The sequence below is a fragment of the Gigantopelta aegis genome, unplaced genomic scaffold (assembly GCF_016097555.1).
Source record: "Gigantopelta aegis isolate Gae_Host unplaced genomic scaffold, Gae_host_genome ctg2707_pilon_pilon, whole genome shotgun sequence".
Lineage (NCBI taxonomy): Eukaryota > Metazoa > Mollusca > Gastropoda > Neomphalida > Peltospiridae > Gigantopelta > Gigantopelta aegis.
In genome coordinates, this window is record NW_024533004.1 from 37,457 (window position 1) to 61,518 (window position 24,062).

The 24,062-nt window shown below is 32.1% G+C and overlaps 1 pseudogene; it reads left to right on the plus strand.

Annotated features, from left to right (window-relative positions):
• LOC121391600 overlaps positions 1–11,228 on the plus strand; it is a 35,920-nt pseudogene extending 24,692 nt beyond the window's left edge.
• Positions 11,229–24,062: the final 12,834 nt, after the last annotated feature.

The window sequence follows — 24,062 nt, forward strand, 5'->3', positions numbered from 1 at the left end:
TAAAGCATTTTTTGAATTTTTCACTGTGTAATCACTGCAATGGGGACTAACATTGGCAAAGGGACAACGGACTACAGCAACCACTCGTGGTACCTAAGGGACCATATGTTATGCTTCGAATTGTCTGGGGGGACAAAAAACAGTGCTATTATTGTTAACTGGGGCCCACTTATGGTGTGAGCGTACTTACCACATGACATTAACCCTTACTGGTTGCGAAGCATGCCCAGACTTTCTTCACCTAATTGATTATTCATTGTGGGAGTGGTCAATAATTTGGTTTCATGGAGCATTGATAGCAGGACAATAGTGTAGTTTGTACACTTTAATACTATAAGTAAAATACAATATTTTTCATGAGTAGAACAGCTGCATATAGATTGCAGATTTTGCAATTTAGATTCTAAATCACCTTTAGTTTAAGTTTGGCTGGACATTGGACTATATTCTATGATTGAGTCTAGATTATTTTTATAAAGAAAAAATAATAGGTGTAAAGAAGTTAGTAGTAGTGTTTGAATTTCATTTTTATAGATATTAAAAAATGTTTATTTCAATTTAGATATACTTACGTCGTCGTTTTGAGACGTGGAGTCCGTTATTCTACGAGAAAACTCAATGCTCAACCAGGGAAATGTTTGCTAGCCTTGTGCCCCAAATGTTGTAGAGATCTTGGTAAGATAATATGTGTGTACATATACAATCCTCTCTCTCTCTCTCTCTCTCCCCAGGGTGAAGCATTTCCAGAAATAACTAAGAATCCTGAAAATGGTAAGATTTTATCAACTAACAAGAATGTTACATGTTGTTATGATCATGTTAAAATGAACAAAAAATACAATTATAATATGTTCTTTATTTGATGTATATTACTGTATACTATACAGGTAATGGACACTATTAATGAAGAGGAAAAACAGTTTCTGAAGACACTCTCTCGTGGTAGGAGAGTATTTTGAGAGAACTGTCAATAAACTGACTGATAATACATTACCTGGTAAGAAGGCAACCATCATTAAAATAAATGTCACAACTCTATTTACTACAAGTAATATACAAACACACATATTTTAGTTCTAATAATTTACAAAGTAAGTAAACCAAATCTAATTGACATTTACTCAACTGTTTATGTCTACACTTACTATAAAATACATCTGTTCACATTCTCCTATAAATATACACTTGAGTAGTTTTAATGGTCATTACATAGGTGGTTTTAATGGTTACGTTGCTAGGTGATGTTAATGGCCATTTAATTGTTGTTATCTATGTGATGTTAATGGTCATTTAGTTGTTGTTATCTATGTTATGTTAAGGGTCATTTTAATTGTTGTTATATGTATGTTAATGGTCATTTAATTGTTATCTAGAATAGTCATTGTTATTGTTATCTGTGATGTTTTTGGTCATTTAATTCTTGTTATATAGGATATTAATTTAAAGTATAGATGATGTTTAGTGCCATTTAATTGTTGGTTATTTAAGATTTCATTAATTGTTGGTTATTTAAGTTTCTTTATTGTTGGTTATTTAATTTGTTGGTTATTTAGATTTCATTTAATTGTTTATCTAGGTCATGTTTATCGTCATTTCATCCTTGTATATAGGATATTCATTTAATTATTGTTATGTACGTGATGTTTAGTACATTTAATTGTTTGTTATCTACGATTATCATTTAATTGTTTATCTAGGTAAGTTTATCGTCATTTCATCCTTGTTGTCTAGGATATTCATTTAATTATTGTTACTACGTGATGTTTAGTACCATTTAATTGTTTGTTATCTACGATTATCTTTTATTGTTTATCTAGGTGATGTTGCCTGGAGACTGTATGACACATACGGTTTCCCTGTGGATTTTGACTCAAATAATGGCTGAAGAGAGACATGTTCAAATTGATAGGAAGGCTATGAGAAAGCCAAACAAAATATCAAGTTAGTGCTCACATAACGATGTAATAAAAGATCATAATAGTCTCGTTCCCAGACTACCTGAGGTGAATTGGTCTGGAAATGAGACTAATTCATAATTTAGTTGGATTATTTTATTTCCCATTCATTCTATCTATTTCAGTTAGTTTTCTACTCTTGAGTAACTGGAAAATTGACAACTACAACAATGCTATTTTATACTCACATATATTATGGTTTTATGTCTGTACATTTTGCTAGCCTCTTGCCTGTATTTTGATCAGAAGTCATCTTTTGAAGGTATGATGAATAATTAACCTTGTGAGATGGGTGTCCAACTACAGCAGTAAAATAGAAGTGTTTTAGTTTGCCTCTAAATTAGCCAGCTCATATATTGATATAAGACAAATATATAGTATACCATATCACCACTCAGTCTATCCACAATATATCAATATCTTGTAAATTGTGGTAATACTATAAATAGATATGTAAGATCCTTTTCAAGCCTCATTCTGTTTGCATGTGTGTAAGCAAATATGTTCATCTAATAATTTTTAATTATAACTCTTTAATTTTGTTATATCTAATGCTCTTTATTTGTTGTTATTAGGAGATATCTCGTTGGAACAGGAGGTGGAGTTGATGAAACTGTTAATTTGGATGTTCATGCAATTAGTGAATTAAAATCAAAGGGACTTCCTCCAACAAATGATCTTCCCAAATATAAATACACTGCTGATGATAAAGGCACTACAGTAAGTACTATTACTACAATATATGTACTGGATATTAAAATACTATATAATAGTTAGTGACCTTGTTAATGGTCTCTAACCTATTTACTACAGCCACTAATTTGCCTGTGAAAAACAAGTAATATGAGAGCTTTGACCTAAATTTTTTTCAGTGCTTCAAAAGTACTTAAATTAAATTAGTACATAATACATTTATTGTACAACTTCTGATTTACGTTCTATAGCTACTTGTTAATATATAATATGTACAGGTGCCAGGGCTGGGGTCAAATACATAAGTATTGTATTTTGCTGTATTTAAATACTTTTTTTTGAGTATTTGTATTTGTATTTTGAATTTCTGAAACAGGAAAGTATTTGTATTTGTATTTCAAATACTTCGTGTAATCTTCAAATACTGCTTTTTAAAATTGTTTGTTTCTGTGGAAAGACTATTCAGCATAGCAGGAAAGTTTTCGCTCTAATCATGTCACCTAACCAACAAAACATTGAAGAAACTTATGTTTATTAGATGCAATCAATAATTTGTAATGATTAATTGATTACATGTAAAGCAAATAATGGGGATATGCTGGGATAGTATAAAGAAGTATTTGGAAAGTATTTAAATACTTTTCAAAGTATTTGTATTTGTATTTGAAATACATTCCTGCTAGAAGTATTTTTATTTGTATTTTGTATTTTATATTTTGAGAGTATTTGTATTTGTATTTAAATACTATTCAATGTATTTGACCCCATGCCTGTCAGGGGCTAAGACAATCTGTTTGGTCAATTCATGTGGTACATGAATATGTATGTGTATCTGTGATATGATACCATAGAATTTCAAGTGCTGAATCAAGATACAGTATTATGACATAATTCACATGCAGCATGTTTATAGCACAGTTCGTATTATATATACTATAATGTACTGTTGTATGTAACAACCCTTGAACCTGTGGCTAACCACCTAGCTTACATAATACCACTCTGTATCTCCCAATACAATCCTTAATATTGAGCGTTTTAACTTTGTACATGTACTGTTTGCTTACCTCAATTTAATATACCTCTTTATTAAAGTACCACCCGTTAATAATTGCTGTGTCGACAACCATCATTCCATTTAATGCCTTAATCAAAGCTAATCCTTTACACTAGCAACATGCATTGATTCATCAATATTTACTTTTAATAATTGATAAATGCTATTATTTTATTATTCTATAGAGTTTCAGTCTTGTGAAGGTACTGTTGTAGCTTTACGTTACAATAAAGGATTTGTAGATGATATAACGTCAGGACAACTGGCTGGTATACTAGTTGATCAAACCTGTTTCTACGCTGAACAAGGAGGACAAAATATATGATGAGGGATTTATCAACAAATTTGGAGATGATGTAAGACAAAAGTAATAGACAGTATTATAGCTATAAACTATAATTGTAATGCATGGCTATAGTTTTTGAAGGCTCAATCTGGATATAAAAGATTGTTCATTGTTTATTGGAGGTCTTTCTATACTCCTCTTGTGTGAATATTCTCATTTGTACAAAGATGACTACGTGTACACATACTTAGTAGTTAATAGATAATATGCCCATTTGACACACCCACTAATAAATATTAAAGTACAACACTGGATATTGACTGAAGTAGATGTGTTGATTCAAACACCTGACTTGTTGTACATAGTTGATTTCCTCTGGGAATCTCTTCTTTACTATGGTAACCTTATTACATTTACTATGGTAACCTTATCTAACATTACATTAAATGTATCCTAACTGATCGTATGTTTACTGTTGACCTTTGACCTATAACTTTTAAGTAATCATACATATTAATCTACTTGTTTATGTGTCTAATAGGAGACTGAGTTTATTGTACGTGATGTACAAGTGAGAGGAGGTTATGTACTGCATGTAGGATCAATTGAAGGACATCTCAAAGTAGGAGATAAAGTCACACTCCCTATTGATGGGGTAAGTCTATGATGACTGCTACTGTTAATAATGTGATTCTCTCTCCTCTCTCTTCTCTCTCTCTCTCTCTCGTCTCCTCTCTCTCTCTCTCCCTCCCTCCCTCCCTCCCTCCCCTCCTCTCAGGAGCGTCGTAGTGATGTTATGAAGAACCATACTGGAACACATGTTCTCAACTTTGGCTTTACGTAAGGAGCTAGGAGAAGCAGATCAAAAAGGATCTCTAGTTGCTCCTGATAGATTAAGATTTGACTTCACAGCTAAGGTACATTAGTACACTACTACAGCTTAGCTAGCACCAGATATGACCTATGAACATTGGGTATAATTAAATAGCAAAACAAGAGATTATAATCATTTACAATCATCCTAAGATTACATTGCGTTTTGATGGTACTCTTATTGCTATGAAGAACTACAGTTTACCAAGTCTAAAGACTGGAGGGTTGGAGAAATCTATGGTGCTATTCAAAGATATTTTTTTTTTTCATCACATAACCTCAATTGGCCACATCCAAATCAAATGCTTGCAATAGCAATAATTAAATTCTTTGGTTGTAATGTGCATTTGTGGTTAAAAGTGATGGGATTTGCACATACACACACACACACACACACACACACACACACGCATACCAACAGTTAAAACAATCTTAGGAATGTCTGGCACACTGAACATGCCAGGTGGAAAACTTTGATATGAGATTTTTTGGCTTTTTAGTAATTGTTTGTTGTCACACACACAATTCTGACTTGCTTTCTTTGTCTCTTTTAACCTACTTAACATAATTTAGAAGAAATTTTAACCAAATTTTTTTGCTATCTTAACAATATAGAATTTTTTATTTTGATGGTTGATACAATGACATTGTTTACTGTAATACAATGTATGTCTTTAATATTAGGGTGCTATGACAACAGAGCAGATTCAAGAAGATGGTGTGAGAAAATCACTCTAGAAAATCATCAAAGCTAATCATCCTGTTTATGCTAAAGAGACACCACCTCCTGTAGCTAAAGAAATACAAGGTCTCCGTGCTGTTTTTGATGAGGTCAGCACAATAAATGTACATGTGCTTTTAAGTTACATTAGATATTAAATAGAATATTTATAATTGCTGGTGTATTAGAACCTATATCTGTTTAATGATGAGTACAAAGTCATATTGTCCATGTAGTAGAACCTGTGAAAATAGTGTGTGTTTGTGTGTGTGTGTGTAATGCGAATGAGTACAAAGGACATATATCTATCATTGTAGGTATATCCTGATCCAGTACTGTGCTAAGCATTGGTGTACCAATTGAGACATTAACAGAAGATCCAACTGGTCCATGGGCTATTGATAACTCTGTTGAGTTTTGTGGCGGAACGTAAGTCTCTCTCTCCTAATGAAGTCTCTTTATACAATAGTAATAATTTATATCTGTTTTATTAGACATTTACTTTTCTCTGGACATATTGAGTCTTTTGCTATTGTTACTGAAGAAGCTATTTGGCTAAAGGTATTAGACGTATCGTTGCTTTGACTGGTGAAGAGGCAGTGAAGGTAAGTACAAAAATAATAACAATGTATGTTTTTTAAAAGTACCGATAAATGTTTGACTACCCCCGGACACTAACTAGTTTTTTGTGGTTTTTGAGAGTTAGAATAATAATTGCTAAAACGATGTCTGCTATAGATTTCTTGCCAGACACACAAAGCATACTAGACAGTCCATCCCACTTGTTGTGTTTTTATAACATTTTGTTTCAACTTTCTAAGCCAATTAATAAAATGTAACTTCACATCTGTTCACAACCGCAACCAACAAAATAATTATCTTAGTAGAGTGCTATGAGGATATTTGTTGTTATAGACTTGTGCTTCCAGCTTTTTTAACTTCGTTAATATTGAAATACACTTAACAGTTGGACTATTAAACAATCTTAAGATATTCTTGTTTGATTACAAGTAATTACAGTGCTCTATTGGGCGTGGTTGGTGGTGTTTATTGGGTGTGGTTGATGATATTCTATTGGGTGTGTTTATGATGTTCTATTAGGTATAGCCAATGGTGTCTTATTAGGTATGGCAACTAGGTTCTATTGATGTGTTTGACGATGTTTTTTTATGGAGGGTGTGTCTTATTAGGTATGGGAATTGTGTTATATGGATGTGGTTGATGATGTTATATTGGATGTGGTTGATGATGTTCTATTGGATGTGCCAAAGATTGTCTATTTGGTGTGGTTGGTGATGTTATATTGGATGTGGTTGATGATGTTATATTGGGTGTGGCAGTGGTATTTTATTGAATGTGCCAAAGATTGTCTATTGGTGTGGTTGATGATGTTCTATTGGGTGTGGTTGATGATGTTCTATTGGATGTGGTTGATGATGTTTCTATTGGGTATGGCATGGTATTTTATTGAATGTGCCAAAGATTGTCCATTGGGTGTGGTTGATGATGTTCTATTGGGGTGTGGCAGTTGGTATTTTATTGAATGGCCACAAAGATTGTCTATTGGTGTGGTTGATGATGTTCTATTGGGTGTGGCAGTGGTATTTTATTGAATGTGCCAAAGATTGTCTATTTGGTGTGGTTGATGTTCTATTGGTGTGACAATGGTATTTTATTAGGTGTGGTTGATGATTTTCTATTGGATGTGCCAATAGTGGTCTATTGGGTGTGGCTCAGAAACATGTTATTAATATTATAGTATTACATGAAGTATATTTGTTCCTAACAAATATTTTATGATTAATTATATTTTTAGCTCATAAACGAGCAGGAGTATTAGAAAAAGAAGTGAACAGGATATTTCTAAAATTCAACAAGAGTTAGGTAATGGCTCCATTACTGCCAAAGAAGCAAACAAACTCATTGTCAAGCAAGGAGATGTAAGAACCATATCTTTAGGCTACAGACCATTGCTTTTTTGTATGTACTATCAAGTATATTATATGCCTGACTAATTCGTATCTATTATATCATATTTAGATATTGTCTTCTGCTGTGATTTCTCATGGAGAAAGATGAACTGAGAGAACAATTAAAAAATGTTAAAAATCAGTTGATGATGCTGATACAGCTACCAAAGCATTACTTATACAAAAGGTATTATTATTATTATTATTTATTATTATTATTATTATTTTTTATTACTATTATTATTAAAGAGTGACATATTATTAATATTTGGATTATTGTATATTGTGTAGTCTATTGATCGTGCTAAAGAATAATACCGAATATTGATCAATCTAAAACACCATTTGTTGTGGAAGTTTTTGAAGCTGAAGGTTTGTCCAAGGTATATCAATAAAGTGATTTTTGAAGTCGTTTTGAAGTAATCCTCACCCACACCATATTCCTTTATTGCTGTCTCTGTGTAAATGACCCATTCTATTATATCCTACACAATCCTGTAGGCTTTGGATAGTGCTCTCAAACATTCAAGTCTCTGGCTCCATCAACTGCTGCTCTTCTATTAAGTTTGGATCATGAAACAAGAAAGTACTTTGTCTTGCTCAAGTACCAAAGGTAAGTCTCAATATTTTACACATATATGCATAAAGTCAAGGTAGATTAGTTAGTGATGCATGCTTTGAGTGTTATACAAATAGCGTTCACATAACTCACTACATGTAACACGAATTATTTAGCATAGTATGTGAACCATTGTATATAGTACACTTCAAAGTAACTACAATTTCTTGAATGTTCTGTCTTGTCCTACGTTTGTCAACCTGTTTATTTTGTTCCTGGTCAACCTTTGTTTATTAATATCCCCTGTTTCCCAAGTACTCCTCCTCCCTGTATATTGTTATTTTATTAAATATACTGTGCCCAAAGTACTCCTCCCTGTTATTGTTTTTTATTAACTCTACTGTTTTGTATTTTATAAAAGTACTCCTCCCTGTATATTGTACATATGCACTCAAGAGACCAGCTACACATTTCACATCATTTAGTGTACACATATGTTGTTTAGAGTGAGTACAAGGTAGTAGTAGGTGAAGAGATATATCATCAGGTGTTCTTCCTGACATAGCGACATTAAAATGTATGAGAGTCTCTAACAATTGAAACCCCACAGAACTTATTTTTTGGAAAAACAATTAATTTCTATCATTGAGTTTTTCAGTAGCTGAACACACCCATCCTGTGTACTATGTTAATTTAGTTTTTACAACATAATATGCAGTATTGACATATTTAATAATGACATTATTACTCATTTAAGGCATACACTGATTTTAATGCACAACCCTTTTTCTTTGAAGCCTGACTCCAATAATCCAGACCAATATTCCTAACTTAATCAGATGACCTCAAAGTCAACAGCATGTTTGACAACTGTAACACATGTGTGTGTACTTTGTCTTAGCCTCACAAAGTCTTATAACAATACTTGGTCAGACACCACAAAAATAATAACAAACATGTACTATTGACCCTGTAATGTAGTGTATTATAGTATTAACACTGTACAACTACTAGACTAATGTTTGTGTATTATTATTATAGTATTAACACTGTACAATACTGGACTAATGTAGTGTATTATAGTAGTATTAACACTGTACAATCTTAGACTAATGTAGTGTATTATAGTAGTATTAACGCTGTACAATACTAACTAATGTAGTGTATTATAGTAGTATTAACACTGTACAATACTAGACTAATGTAGTGTATTATAGTAGTATTAACGCTGTACAATACAGACTAATGTAGTGTATATAGTAGTATTAACACTGTACAATACTAGACTAATGTAGTGTATTATAGTAGTATTAACTCTGTACAATACTGGACTAATGTAGTGTATTATAGTAGTATTAACACTGTACAATACTAGACTAAGGTAGTGTATTTATAGTAGTATTAACACTGTACAATACTAGACTAATGTAGTGTATTATAGTAGTATTAACACTGTACAATACTAGACTAATGTTAGTGTATTATAGTAATATTAAATGCACAATACTGGGCTATTACTATCACGTATAGTAATATTAGTGTATAATATTTGGCTAATGTATAGTAGTGATATTATATATACAATACTGGGCTATTACTAGCACATACAATAGCTAATATGCTAGCAGCAGGTTACATTGCTACATCAGTATTATATTTGCTAATGCAAGTACACTACTCTTTCCTGGATTAGCTTTGGTTAAAGACTATAGTAGCTAATATTACTCTCTTCCTGTTTACAGGTTCTAATAGATCAAGGTCTTAAAGCTGATGAATGGGTAAAAGCTGTATCAGTGCCAATTGATGGTAAAGGAGGAGGAAAAGACAATAATGCTCAAGCTATTGGTATTAATGTTGACAAGTTGAAGGATGCTGTGGAAGTGGCTAAACAATATGCAAACCTCTTGTATTTGAATTTTTATGAGTTAATTGATGTTCAATATGAACGTATCTTGAATTAAATTGTACTGTGATTTGTTTATTAGGTTTTCTTAATTGATTATCGACACAATATAATTATTTTAAATGATATTTAATTATACTGGAATGTAGTAAGTTGTTATTATAAATATTAGTGAGACTTGTGCACATAATGAACTACTGACTACTGATTACAATAATTATTAGAGAATTCAGTGTATTTGACTTTGATGAGCAGAGCAGCTAGAGACTGTATAAGACAAAAACAGATTGTGGTCACAATACATTTCATTTATAGATTGAGGGAACATTGTGGTGAGTAACACTTACTGTGAAGTATCACTATTGTCAAAATTTCCATCATCTGTAGTGAATATACAACATGTCCATAATAACTTGTCCAATTAGAGACAACAGTTGTACTTACCACATTTCAGATAACTATCAGTAAAAGTTCCTTCAATAGGATGGCCATCATTTGTTGAGCACCATGATATACCACATACATAATTTGTTTGTAAGGGATTGAAGATATGGTTGTCATTTTTAGAACAGGATGGCTCAAATGGATAGGCCATTAAGATTGTTACATTAGGATTCTTAGTTAGTGCTATACACTGACGAGCAAGATTCATTATAATCTCATAGCGCTTCACATAATACTCGCTAATTGACAAATTAGGAAATAGAGTATCTCTTAAAACTCTTAACTTGAACTCTGTACAGTCTAAAGTGACAAAAAAAGAATATTAATAGTCTAACTAACAACATAATGTGTGTTACGTAATACAGTCAGAGTTGTTTATTGTTTGTAAGAGTTGTTAAACTATGATATGAATGATGGTATGAATGATGAAACAATAGGAAACTAGTGGATTGTTTCACTTACTTTGACATTTTCCACTGTGTCTCACAATAAATTTGTCTTATCAATACAGTTTTGTTTCTCTAATTCACACTGATTTAAGTAAGTCTCCCATCACAGCCACAAACATGTTGTACTTCTGAAGGACATTTATCATCACAACTAAGGGAGAAATAAAATGATATACATTGTAATGATTAGAATTTTGAAATATGGTTGTACTTTTTTCTGCATGCAGCTTACCTGCTTCTGACACAGGTTTCATTGACACATTCATAGCCAACAGTACAATTTGGTTCACAATAATCTGTGAAAAGAAAAGGAGCTGATGAATCAAATTATATACACACTGCTACTATATATATATATATGCTATGATTTTTAAAACAATTTTATAATTATAAAAGTTCCTCTATAGATTATTTGATTGTACTGTTGTTGCTTTAAGGGACTGGATGGATTATTAGTAATTTTAAAGACTAGAGATTTAGCAGAAACTACAATACTGTTTAAAAAGTTTCTCAAGTTACAGAGCTCAGAAGCTTGATCTGTCATGTCCAATTCAAAGCACTTGCTGTAAAAGTAATGATATTTGTTGGTTGCTATGAGTGTCCGTGGTTATTTTATGCAGGCTAATTTCATGGATTCCTCTCAACAATGGCATACACCGATGAAATGGACATTACCTACATATATTTTCTTATAAATTTAATGTACTGAACATGACAGCATAATGGAGAATACACCATGTTTGCCTACTACATGGCTGGTTTATAATTACTGGAAGTAATGTTTGAACACAACCATGTTTGCACTATTGCTTTAGAATGAGCTTCCATGACGCCATATACATACCAGGTACAGTGATACAAACCAATAGTTTAATTGTTTGTAATACAGCTGTTGTGTTAATATAGAGCAATTTGAGCTAAGTAAACATTGTAGAACAGTTCATAGCACTACTGGACCTCTGGTAGGGGATAAATGCAAGAAATACTAATCTATATTTTGGACATCATTTTGAGAGTAATAAACCCATTGACTATACTGTATTCTTGTGAGATAAAAAAATCTCATTAGAGGGTTATCTGTTCAATAAACCTCTCATTGGATTACTGGATATTGGATTAATCCTGCTTGTATTAGACTCGTCCTTTGGAGTCTCCAATATATTACAAACCCACAATAATATCCAGCCATATTGACACTTATCCATTCAATAATAATATTATATATAATTGTTGAATCTGGAGGCAAGAAATTGTAATCATTGCTGCATAGGAAAACTAGTCATGCTTAGGAATGCTTTCTCAAAACTCACCACAACCGCAAGGATTCTTCATGAGTGTGACTACATATAGTGTAAAATGGTTTGTCTGTCTAATGAGCAATGTGGATTTGTTATCAAGTCTTGCAAATAATTGATAGTGAAAACAAAAATGTCATGCCAACTTTCAATTTCAACAAGTTACATCCTTAAAATTTAAAACTGATATGATTGAAATCTTATATTACTTCTATTTCTTCAGATGTTAATGATATCTTGTTAGCTACTATGCAGACATAACTCAATAATAAAAAAAAAATTCAATTTTATCTTTCAAATTTAATTATAAGAAGCAATTCAATTACTGATGTCAAATAAAACATTTTCTGGCATATCCTAGTCATCATAATACCACTATATAACATAACTACAAGTTGCTTTATAAAGACTAATTGTTTCTTCAAGTCAACTGAACTGCTTTTAAAAAAATCTTACTGCTTAGAGTTAAGTTGGGATGTTTTTTTGGGATGCACAAATAAAATATTGACAATATTACTTATGTGATATAGTTATTTTTGTATCAGGGGAGGCATGTTGCATTAAATGTATCTCCTAGTAATACCATAATTATAGTTGGTATAATTCAGGAACCTAATTATTGCAATTAATGAAGAAATGAAATAAGATATTCCAATATATTTTGGTAATTTACGGGAGAAAAGTTTGCAAAGGATGGTTTCTTAATTATTTTACTTGTGGTAGATATGTGATGTAGGACTTTCACATTTATAAACAAAAGTCTGGCTATCTGAAACTGGTAAGAAATTGGAATGTAGGTCTGACAAATCATCAATAAGCTTTATATACTGGACACACCTTATAATCTGGTTGACCAGACATATATGGGAAAAGTAATTCTCCCGTGTGTTGCCTACCCACACACTATATTGAACACATGTATGAAGACCATGTACAATTATGGGTTTAATTTTTGTGGTTTGGCTTTTATCTATAACCACACAAAAAAAAAAAAAAACTTTGAACCCCTCAAATTTTATAAACTATAATTATGGTATTATTAGTATAGTTATAATACATACACACTGGTTTAAAACAAAGTTAGGATCACGTGTGTCATAATGAGATGTATAAATTAATCTACCAGCTTACCTATAAAAGTAGAGTCCTTGTCGTTTACTGGATTTTCATTAATTGTTGAGAAAAAAGTTAGTGCTGTTAACAAAATGAGAAGAGTTTTCTCTCCAATGATTGGTCTTTTTAGTAAGTGTTGCAGTCCAAACATTATCGCATATAAAATTGTCTGAAATTAAAAGAGCAAAAAATAATGACACGACCGACTCTAGCTTTTTCGTTGCTTAGAACGAATGGAGTTTCGAGAGTAGAGTAATTACTCGCAAATAATAAAGACACTATTAGTCTATTACGCTACAGCAATATAAGGTAGTCTGGCGTTGCCGCCCCTAAACACAATGAGACTGACCTAAGTTATTTTCAGGAATGACACCGTCCAAAAGATGGTAGAATACTCTTCTTGATTAAGTAGATCCACTAGTAAGTCTACAAACCACTTCCGAATGCAAACTGTGACTTTTAACCATTCTTTATATAAACTCATCTTTTTGATATGGCTTTAATTAAGGAGGTGTGACCAAATCTAATTCTAATATGCAACTGCGCCATAGACCATTTAGCTATACAATCTATGGCTGCGCATACAATAGTGGTATGTCTATTTCACATAACTCTTCTCTATTGTCACTACGTGCTCATCTAGTGTCTAAGGATTCGTATTCTGTTGTTGTTGCAGCTTATTAGAATAAACGCCGACGCACGTAACAACCTATGATATTATTTACATTTTCCAGCGAGCGATTGGGTGTGACTGATAAGTTATATATGTGCATTGTTTTAATTCTTTGAAAGACAATTTGGAACGATAGATTTCCTCATTTATCTATAGTGTGACATAAGGTGTATTGTAGCAATGTATAGTTTTAAGATGTACAACCAATTTTTTAATCATAGAATTAAAAAAATACAAGAAGGTGTTATGTGAAAAAAAACTAAAAATTAAATCACTTTGAATTTATATACTCATTCACATAGTTACATGGCTTGTGTAGTGGACAGACAACTAATTATAAGTTAATAAAATTGCACATTACATTTACTATAGTATTTTTTTATTTCCACAACTATTGTCCACCCACATTGGTGATAAAATAAGTTGATGACCAGCATATTCCTTTGTGAATTCCAATTAGTCATATAATCTTATTGAAGTAAGTATACTGACAAATCTATATATGCTGTTGGTGTAAAGAATTAGCTTTGATAAAGATAATAAATGAAAGGGTTGCATTGCAAATGGTTTGTAAACTAGATGATGAGCAACAGGCTCAAAGCTCGCTCCTTTGTTTACATGGTCAACATTAACTAAATGAATAGACCAAATGCATGCTTGGTGTATTTGTTGATATTAAATGTAGTTTTTTTGATGAACAACTATTAACATCCCCCAGTATTCTAGGAAGGATGTGACTACTAAAATAAAATATAATTTAACTGGCCAGACTTGTCTCCTCAGTCAATTCCAACTTAGTATAACACTCCCAGTATTCTAGGAAGGATGTAGCTACTAAAATACATGTAGTCTTGGCAGGTCAGACTTGAATTCCTCAGCCAACTGAGTACATCATTTACATACTCCAATATTCTAGAAAGGATCTAGTCAGATTAGATTCTGGTGATGTTGCTAAAGTCTAGCAATATTTCAATGAAACTTGGAATATACATATAATATATAAATATGGCCACATATTCACACAATCAACTTTGACTAATATATTAATTTGGCTCTTTATGTCCCTTCAATTTTAATTCAATACCTCTTATACTTTGTCTTCATGAGCTCTCAATTTATCTCTTGTATAATGTACATTCACTAAAAACTAACTGTAGCAGAGGTACAGCTTCTGAGGGAGGCAGGCCTGATGGGGTTGTTTAGGCAAGCCAAAGGTTATTTATGTCACATGTACAGAATAATGCATGTGGCAATATAATATTATATTCAATATGCAGGTTGGGGTAAAAGGGTTTTATGGTTTGATGCCATAGAAGTTCAAATGATGTCACTGTCCAGTATCTGATAAATTAATATATACAGTGCTGTGATAAAGTCATCCACACAATGGTACCGTCACAACAATTTCAAGCCACAAGGGCAAACCCGCAGTCATGCATATACAAGTCCAGCCCAATTCCAAGTGTTGTAATGTTATGTGTGGGCTGGCTTGAATTGGCCTTGTGGCAATGGTTCAACAGAAAATAAAAAGTCCAAGTATTTATTTCCTACAGAAACCTCCCACCTGTCTAATTGCATGAATACTAAGCACTGAATCAAGATACAGTACTATGATCTTATGTTATAAAAGGTTATATAGCAACAATCCATGTTCTACTGTAAACAGATATTAACAGTGTATTATAATATGTAACAAACTTTGAGCCTGTTGCTCACCATCTAGTTTACAATACGTTTGCACAACCCTTTCATTTATTGTCTTTATCAAAATCCTTTAAACCAACAACATACATAGATTTGTCAGTATTTACTTCAATAAAAATATTCCTAAAATAATTTTTAAAAGAATCATGTACATAAACTAGTGATATTATGGCAAATTAAGGGAAGACGATTCTCAATATTCTTTACAAAATTATTGTTCTTTTTCTGATAATTAATTAAGAAGTTGGGTCACTATATAATTTTATCCAAAGAATACTTTAGTCTGCAAAATAAATGGACTTTGTTCTAGACATAATTATTCAGACTGAGGTAAAAATAATAAAAGTGATCAATTCAAAAGTGATTACTCTTGATGTTTTGATTTCTTAAAAGTCTCCAATATTTGAATGACATCATGATGACCATTAGAACGTGCTGTCATTAGAGGTGTCCAGCCATGTTTATCAGTAGGTTAGGGTCTGCACCATTGTTAAGTAGTGTAGAAACGATAGAAGAATGACCGTTCTGGCTAGCAACAAGAATTGCTGTTTCTCCTCTTTTGTTCTGGGTATTTATAAGAACTCTCCACTTTAATAATATCTTAATGATGTAACTATTACCATTAGCACTTGCTGTCATGAGAGGTGTCCAGCCATATTTGTTAGCTAGGTTGGGGTCAGCTCATTTTTAAGTAGGGTAGAAATGACAGAAGAGCGATTGTTCTGGCTGGCAATGAAAATTGCTGTCTCTCCAATTTTTGTTTTGGGGTATTTATAGGAACCTTCCATTCTAGCAATATCATAATTACATCATCATGACCATTAGCACTTGCTGTCATAAGAGGTGTCCAGCCATAGTCATTAGCTATATTAGGATCTGCTCCATTGTGAAGTAGATATGAGACGACTGAGAAGTGACCATTCTGGCTAGCAATGAAAATTGGTGTTTCTTTTTTTCCATGGGTAATTGGATACTTCATTCATTGCAATATTTCCTCATGATCATTTGAATTGCCTGGCATGAAGTTATGAAACAACAAATATACAACTATTACAGCTATCATTATTGCTACTATCTTTGTACGTGTTCGAACTTTTTGAACAATTTTCAACCATTGATAAAATGTTTCTTGCATGGAAGGTATCAGTTGTGAATCATTATTTCTGGTCAATTCTTTATCTAAAATAGAGGCATATTTTTTTGTCTAATATGCTCAGCAACTGCAGGATTGACTTTTTTCTACTGCATCAGCTACAGTATGCCATGAATGTACAGTGTTCCTTTGTCTAGCCATTTTGTAAAATATGCATTTTACGCTGTGATATTCCTTGGAATTGTTGCCTGATATCCTCAATAACATACCAAGGTACATTGAGATACATAGCTAGTTGATCCCATTCAACTACTTCTCTCAGTTCATCACAGAGTAAATTAAGAGTGGTGGATATAGATTATCTGACATTGTTGAACTATACACATAATATAAATAGCATTGATTATATAAATCAAACTATCATTCAAACTTGTCTCACACATCAGACTCCACTCCCCTTTTTCACAATCACTTTGCAGAGACAGGTAGTGGAGCTTGGCTTGCAAGACTGTATTGATAATTTAATGAGCATATTAAGAGAATAATTACTATAATGTACACGTATTAAATAATATGTGTCACTGTGTGTGTGTGTGTGTGTGTGTAGGTGCAATGATCCACTTGAAAGCCATTGAGTAGATTGTAAAGTAAAACTTCTTACTACATCATTTTTTACAGAAGCCGAGGACAGACATTTCAATCCTTATTTCCTATTTCTTCCATGCATCTTTGTACATTTATAAATTCCAATTAATGACCAGTTGATGAGTTCCAATTTCTTATTCTTTATTCGATTCTTGACATGTGCGCCTTTTCTATGCTTTCCTTGTTACTTAGTAAAATGAAGAGCGCGAGTACCACAAGCTTTCTCTTAGAATCAAGCATCAGTGAGATGTTTCCAGTTGAGTTGAGTTTCTGATTTTGGTTGAATATTGTAGATCTGTTATTTATGGAAGCTGAGGACAGACATCTCAACTCTGTATAACCCTGTTTGACTGAATTAGGAATTGGAATGCCCATTCTCAGCTTCGTAGTTATCATACACAGTCAAATGGACCCTAGCCATACGTAGATAATTAAAATAATTTGTTGGGTAGACAACAGCAAATATAGGCTTACAAGTTCAATACAAATTCTCAGTGGATAAAAAAACATAAGAGCTCTAACTAGCCTTATCATAAGATTAAAGTTATTGATTAGACTGTGAGATCAGTCTTATAGCCAATACAACAAGTATTGCACACACTAGCCACAAATGCATGTAAGCTTAAGTTGTTAAATGTTTCTTTTGTAATGGATTACACAGTACTAAGGATTTAAAGTAATAAGTCAATGACTTACAATCCACTTGGGGCGTGGCCGACTGGGGCAAGAGATCACTATAGTCTATGAGAATATATACCAGATACAGTTTAACCACACCCACAGCGGAAACGTTTTAATATATTTCCACTTGTACTTAAATTTCTCCTAGTTCAGTTAAAGATTTAATAGTCAATTATAAATTATTATAGTTGTTATTATTATTAATGCTCTACAGTACAAAATATCAAACTGTACTGAATGCCAGTCAGTACTTAACATGATTGCCAATATAATGAATAAATAATACTGTATTATTATTAGTTGAAAATTTGTTAAAATTGTGATTGCTAAATAACATCCTCTAACTTATGCCTTCCTTCTAAATAAACAAAGAAGTACATAAGAGAGAAGCTATGAACCTGTCATGGCAATTTTGTTCCTAGTTTAGAATTGGACCTAGGTCCAATTTATGCAAATTAAATTTGGACCTAGGACCCAATTTTGCTGCCTAATTTAGACCTATACTGCAAAAGTTGTTCCTAGAGATAAGTCCACTTGCGGCAGCAAAATTTGGTCCTAGGTCTCCTTTTGGCAGTATATAATCTAAATAAAGACAGCATATGTTATATAATTATAGGTTATATTATACAGGTTACTATAATGCTATAATTAATTAAGAGTTTTTACACAAGTGCCACATATCCATGATATGTGCCTCTTGGTCTGCCAAGTGGCACTTGAGACTTCAACACCAATCTTCATAATATCAGTCTTTGCAGCCTTCACACTTAATCATTCTACCCCCTTCTGCTTGACGACACTTGTAGTACACTTCGAATTTAATATCAGCAACACATTGTTTTGTTCTCAGTTCTCTGATATTTTGATTCTTCTCAGTTCACTGATGGATTGATTCTTGATTGTTCACTTCTCCAATGGATTGATTGTTCTCTGTTCTCTTGATGAAAAAGATGAGTCGCTCTCCTGCCCATTCTCTTCTCTCTTCTTCCTCAAGCCTTCTTTCCTCTTCTTTTTATTTTGATTTATATTTTTTGGGCTATTCAGCCTATACACCATACACGTACTTATTACAATCCCTAAAAATTATCTTCCCCCCCTGCCACTCGGCGGCCTAAAATTTTTTTTTAATATCTCAGTCTCAGGCCGCCGAGTGGCGGGGGGGACTCTGGGGTGCGCGTTGTGTGTGTGTGCTGTGTGCTGTGTGTGTGTGTGTGTAGGTTGGTGGTCCTTTTTCACTTCCTCTGTCTCTCTTCACTCTATATCTATTCATTGTCACCATCAGTTCATAACTACTCTCTTTTTCTTTCCCTGCAGGAGCAGAATGGTGAAAAGGTGAGCTATCTTTCCATCCATCCATCCCACTTTTCATCCATTTTTTTTAGTATCCAGTTGTTATTTTCTCTTTCTCCCTCTATGTTCTCAACTTGTGGACTGACTGGACTCTTGGGAACTCTCCGTCTTCTTTTTCCTACTATTGTTGAATTGGAGACCTTCACTGGACTTCTTGGTGGATGGAGACGAACTTCTTGGGGACTGTTCAACTACAGATACAGTTTATCTTATATTTTCTTAATTTTTATTTTTATTTTATTTTTAATATTTTCATTTTATTTTTATATATTTTTTTATTTTTTATAGTTTCATTATAGTTTGTTCTAAAAAAGTTTTTCTTTTTTTCTTTATTCTTTTAAAATTAGTTTTGTATTTAATCTTTTATATATTCTTTTAAATAGTTTTGTCTTTAATTTTTTATATATTCTTTTAAATAGTTTTGCTTTAATCTTTTATATATTCTTTTAAATAGTTTTGTCTTTAATCTTTATAGTTGTTCTAAAAAAAAAACAGTTTTCACTAAAATAAGTCTATTAACTTTAGTTTCAAAGGTTTTTTTAATGTTGCTGTTCTCTTTCATAGTTTTTTTTCTCAATTTTCTCTTTTATGGTTTATTTATTTTTTTCTCATTTATAGTTTGTTATTTATTTCATTTATAGCTGTTTTTTATTTCTTTTATAGCTTGTTTTTTTAGTTTGTTATTTTTCTTTTATCTTTTATAGTTTTATATTAATTGTTTTTTTAAAAACATTTTTTAAAAGTCAATCTTAACTTTAGTTTCAAAGATTAAAAGTAATTATTATACAGAATTCAATTTCTTGAATAAGATTAGAATTAAGTTTCTTTTGAAACTGTAACTTTTCAAACTCTAATACATCTTTAATTGAAACTGTAATACTTTTTATCTTAAATAATACCCTATCTTTAATATTACTTCTTTAATAAGCAACTACAATGAGTTTTACTTATCATTGCTGTTGTATTATATAATTATACTCATTGTTATTACAACATAATATTATATATCATTTATTCCTTTAGTTTTACAAGAAACAATTCTTTAATTTCAATCATATTATATCTTTTTTACAAAAAAACTATATCATTAATTTTAATTAATTGATTAATGTAGCTTTCCAAAATAGGATTACATTAATTATTGTATGTCACCTCATTATAATGTTCATTGTTGTTAGTGTTTTATTTGGTATAAAACCTGACAGCTCCTCATATGCCACACATGTTGTTAAAAGGAACAACCATCCTGACTGGATCACCTTTGACAGTCGGATCATTCCACATCCAAATAAATAGTAACTATATTTCATTACTTTTAAAGTTTTTGTTAAATTCATTTTATATTTTTATTTGTTTTAAGTTTTTAAAAAATAGTTCTAAATCAGTTAGCTTTTAAGATGATTCAAATTGAACATAATATTTTCTGAATGTTAGGTCCCTCAAAGTAAAGCCTATACATGTCTATACTATCACTTGATGTAACTTCAATATTATTTAAACCAATTCTTTTAAAAATGAAAATTATTTTATTTATTAATTTGTCTCAATTGTTTAACAAATGAAAAGTTATGTTGTTGTCTTTTAAATATCAATAAAGACAATAATTAGAATATCAGTTCTCAGTTATTTACAGTGAAAATATTAACAATACCCTTTTTTTATCCTAATTGAGTTAATCTGTTGTCATCACAACTCTCCCTAGTGATTGTGACATAATTTATCAGATCATCACAGACTTGATATATAGCTATCACATATCATATATGAGGCCTAGATAAACATAATAGTCTGTCCATATTTATATTCAATTATACATCTATTTGTCCATAAATGAATTCATTGATTCATCTATCCATCTATTCATTCAACTATTCATCCATCCATTATGTCAGGTTTTTACTTCAGTTTTCCTTTTTTTAAAGTTTTGTTACACTATCATGTTAAAGACAATACCAGTTGTCTAATTATAAGATATCATGGCATAATGCTTAGCTGTAATCTGTACATGACATGATCACATGATTGATCACATGATAGTCACATGACTTGTCTTTTTTAAATTACTGTGTCTACAGTCAAGACATTTGTTTTTCTACTAACACTTTATAATTTACTAATGGAGGACAACTCTCATATAAAGGATATCATAACAGTGTCTACTAAATAGAGTGGTCCTATTATATTATCTACTAACAAAAGGATACGTAAATATTTGCCTTGTTGTGAACCAGAAAGTGTCCATATGGGATCAAGAGAAAATGAAGGGTGTTCCCTTTTAGCAATAATAGTTTAGTCTCTGGGGATTCCAACTGGAGAGAGAGAGAGAGCAACAGAGAGAGGAACATATAAAAAAACATGTTTACTTGTAAATCATGTTAAGTAGTGCACAGTATCACTGCTATCATACCCAATTGAACTTTAGTTTTGTTGATTATAAAGATTGTAATAAAATATGACATACACAGTTCATAGAAAATACATCTTCAAATCAAATAATTTTAACTTGTATAAATAACAGACATGATTGTTTACAAACATTTTCATATTCAGTTATTAAGAAAATTATTACTATTCCATACTTTGCATATTGATTGGAACATTCCATTCTAGTAGTACATTAACAACATCATTATGACCATTGTGACTAGCTGCTATAAGAGGTGTCCAACCATTTCTGTTGGCATGGTTAGAATTTGCACCATTTTTAACAAGGAAGACAAACAGAAGGATGATCATTCAGGCAGGCTAAGTAAATTGCAGTTACTCCGTCTTTCGCTCAGAATTTATTAGAACATTTGACTTTAATAATAACTCAACAACATCACCATGCCTATTCTCACTAGCAATCATAAGAGATGTCCAGCCATCTTTAACTGCAAGGTTATGAATCTGTACCATTTTTAAGTAAAGTGGAGACGATAGAATTGTGGTCATCCCAGCTTGCTGAATAAATTGCTGCCATTCCTGCTTTGTTTTGCATATTTATTGAAACATTCCATTTCAGTAATAATTCAACAACATCATCAGGACCATTCTGACTGGCTATCATAAGAGTGTCAACGTCACTGATTGTAAGAATTATATACAACAGAAACAACAACAGTTAGTTAGGTTGTGGAAATGGGACTAGGAAAGAGAGTTAACATAATTAATTTTTTATTATGAAATTATTAGTTCAATTCTAATGCATAAACAATGATGAAGGTTTAAATGTATTATCCAAGAGATCGTTCTTTGAGTTGGACTGCATTGCTTATGAAAGTCATTAAGACTAGAGCTAAATGGTGTATGTCTTAGAAAGTCATCAGATTACCATCCAGCATTGAAAAGTCATAGTTGAGCCAGGACTCTGTAAAGATATGACTTTTAGCATTCTGTAACTCAATTAAGAACCAGTTTTTATAACAGTGATCATCAGTATTACCAGACTAAAAGAAAGGTCTTTGTTATAAAAGAAACAATAACAATAATAATATATAATATAATCAGAGAGAAAGTAACATTTCAAATTTAAACATATAACAACAGACATAACTACTTTCTATAAATACAACAAATCTATTCTTGGGAAATGTTGTATGCAAACTACATAAAGTAACTGCATGGCAATGCAAATCACTACTATCTGTATCACATTGTCTTAAAATCTTCACTTGAACATTCGAATGATATCACCATGACCGTTTTTGATGAGCTATCATAAGAGGTGTTATGCCATCATGGTTAGCTAGGGTTGGGTCTGCTCCATGGCGAAGTAAAGTAGAGACAATGGACGAGTGACCACTCTTACTAGCAATGTAAATTGCAGTTGCTCCCTCTTTGTTTTGGATATTTATTGGAACTTTCCATGTTAGTAATACATCAATAACATTATCATGACCATTGGAACTGGCTTTTATAAGAGGTGTCCAGCCATATTTGTCAGCTAGGTTAGGATCTGCTCCATTGCTAAGTAAGGTAGAAACAATAGAAGAATGGCCATTCCAACTGGCAGAATATATTGCTGTTACTCCCTCTTTGTTTTGGGTATTTATAAGTGCTTTCCATTTCAGTAATAATTTGACAACATCATCATGGCCATTCTGACTGGCTATCATAAGAGGTGTCCAGCCATCATTGTTAACTAGGTTTGGGTTTGCACCATTGTTTAACAACTTAGACACAGCAGAAAAGTGGCCGTTTAAAACTAGCAGCAGATATTGCTGTCATTCCATCTTTCTTTGAGTATTTATCGGAACTTTCAATCCTAGTAATACATCAACAACGTTATCATGACCATTGGAACTGGCTATTATAAGAGGTGTCCAACCATTATTGTTAGCTAGGTTAGGGTCTGCCCCATTGCTAAGTAAGATAGAAACAATAGAAGTGTGGCCTTTCTTGCTAGCAGAATATATTGCTGTTACTCCTCCTTGTTTTGGGTATTATTAGTAGTACATTCCATTTCAGTAATAATTTGATGACATCATCATGACCATTGGAACTGGCTATCATAAGAGGTGTCCAGCCATTATTGTTAACTAGGTTTGGGTTTGCACCATTGTTTAACAAATTAGACACAACAGAAAAGTGACCGTAAAAACTAGCAACAAATATTG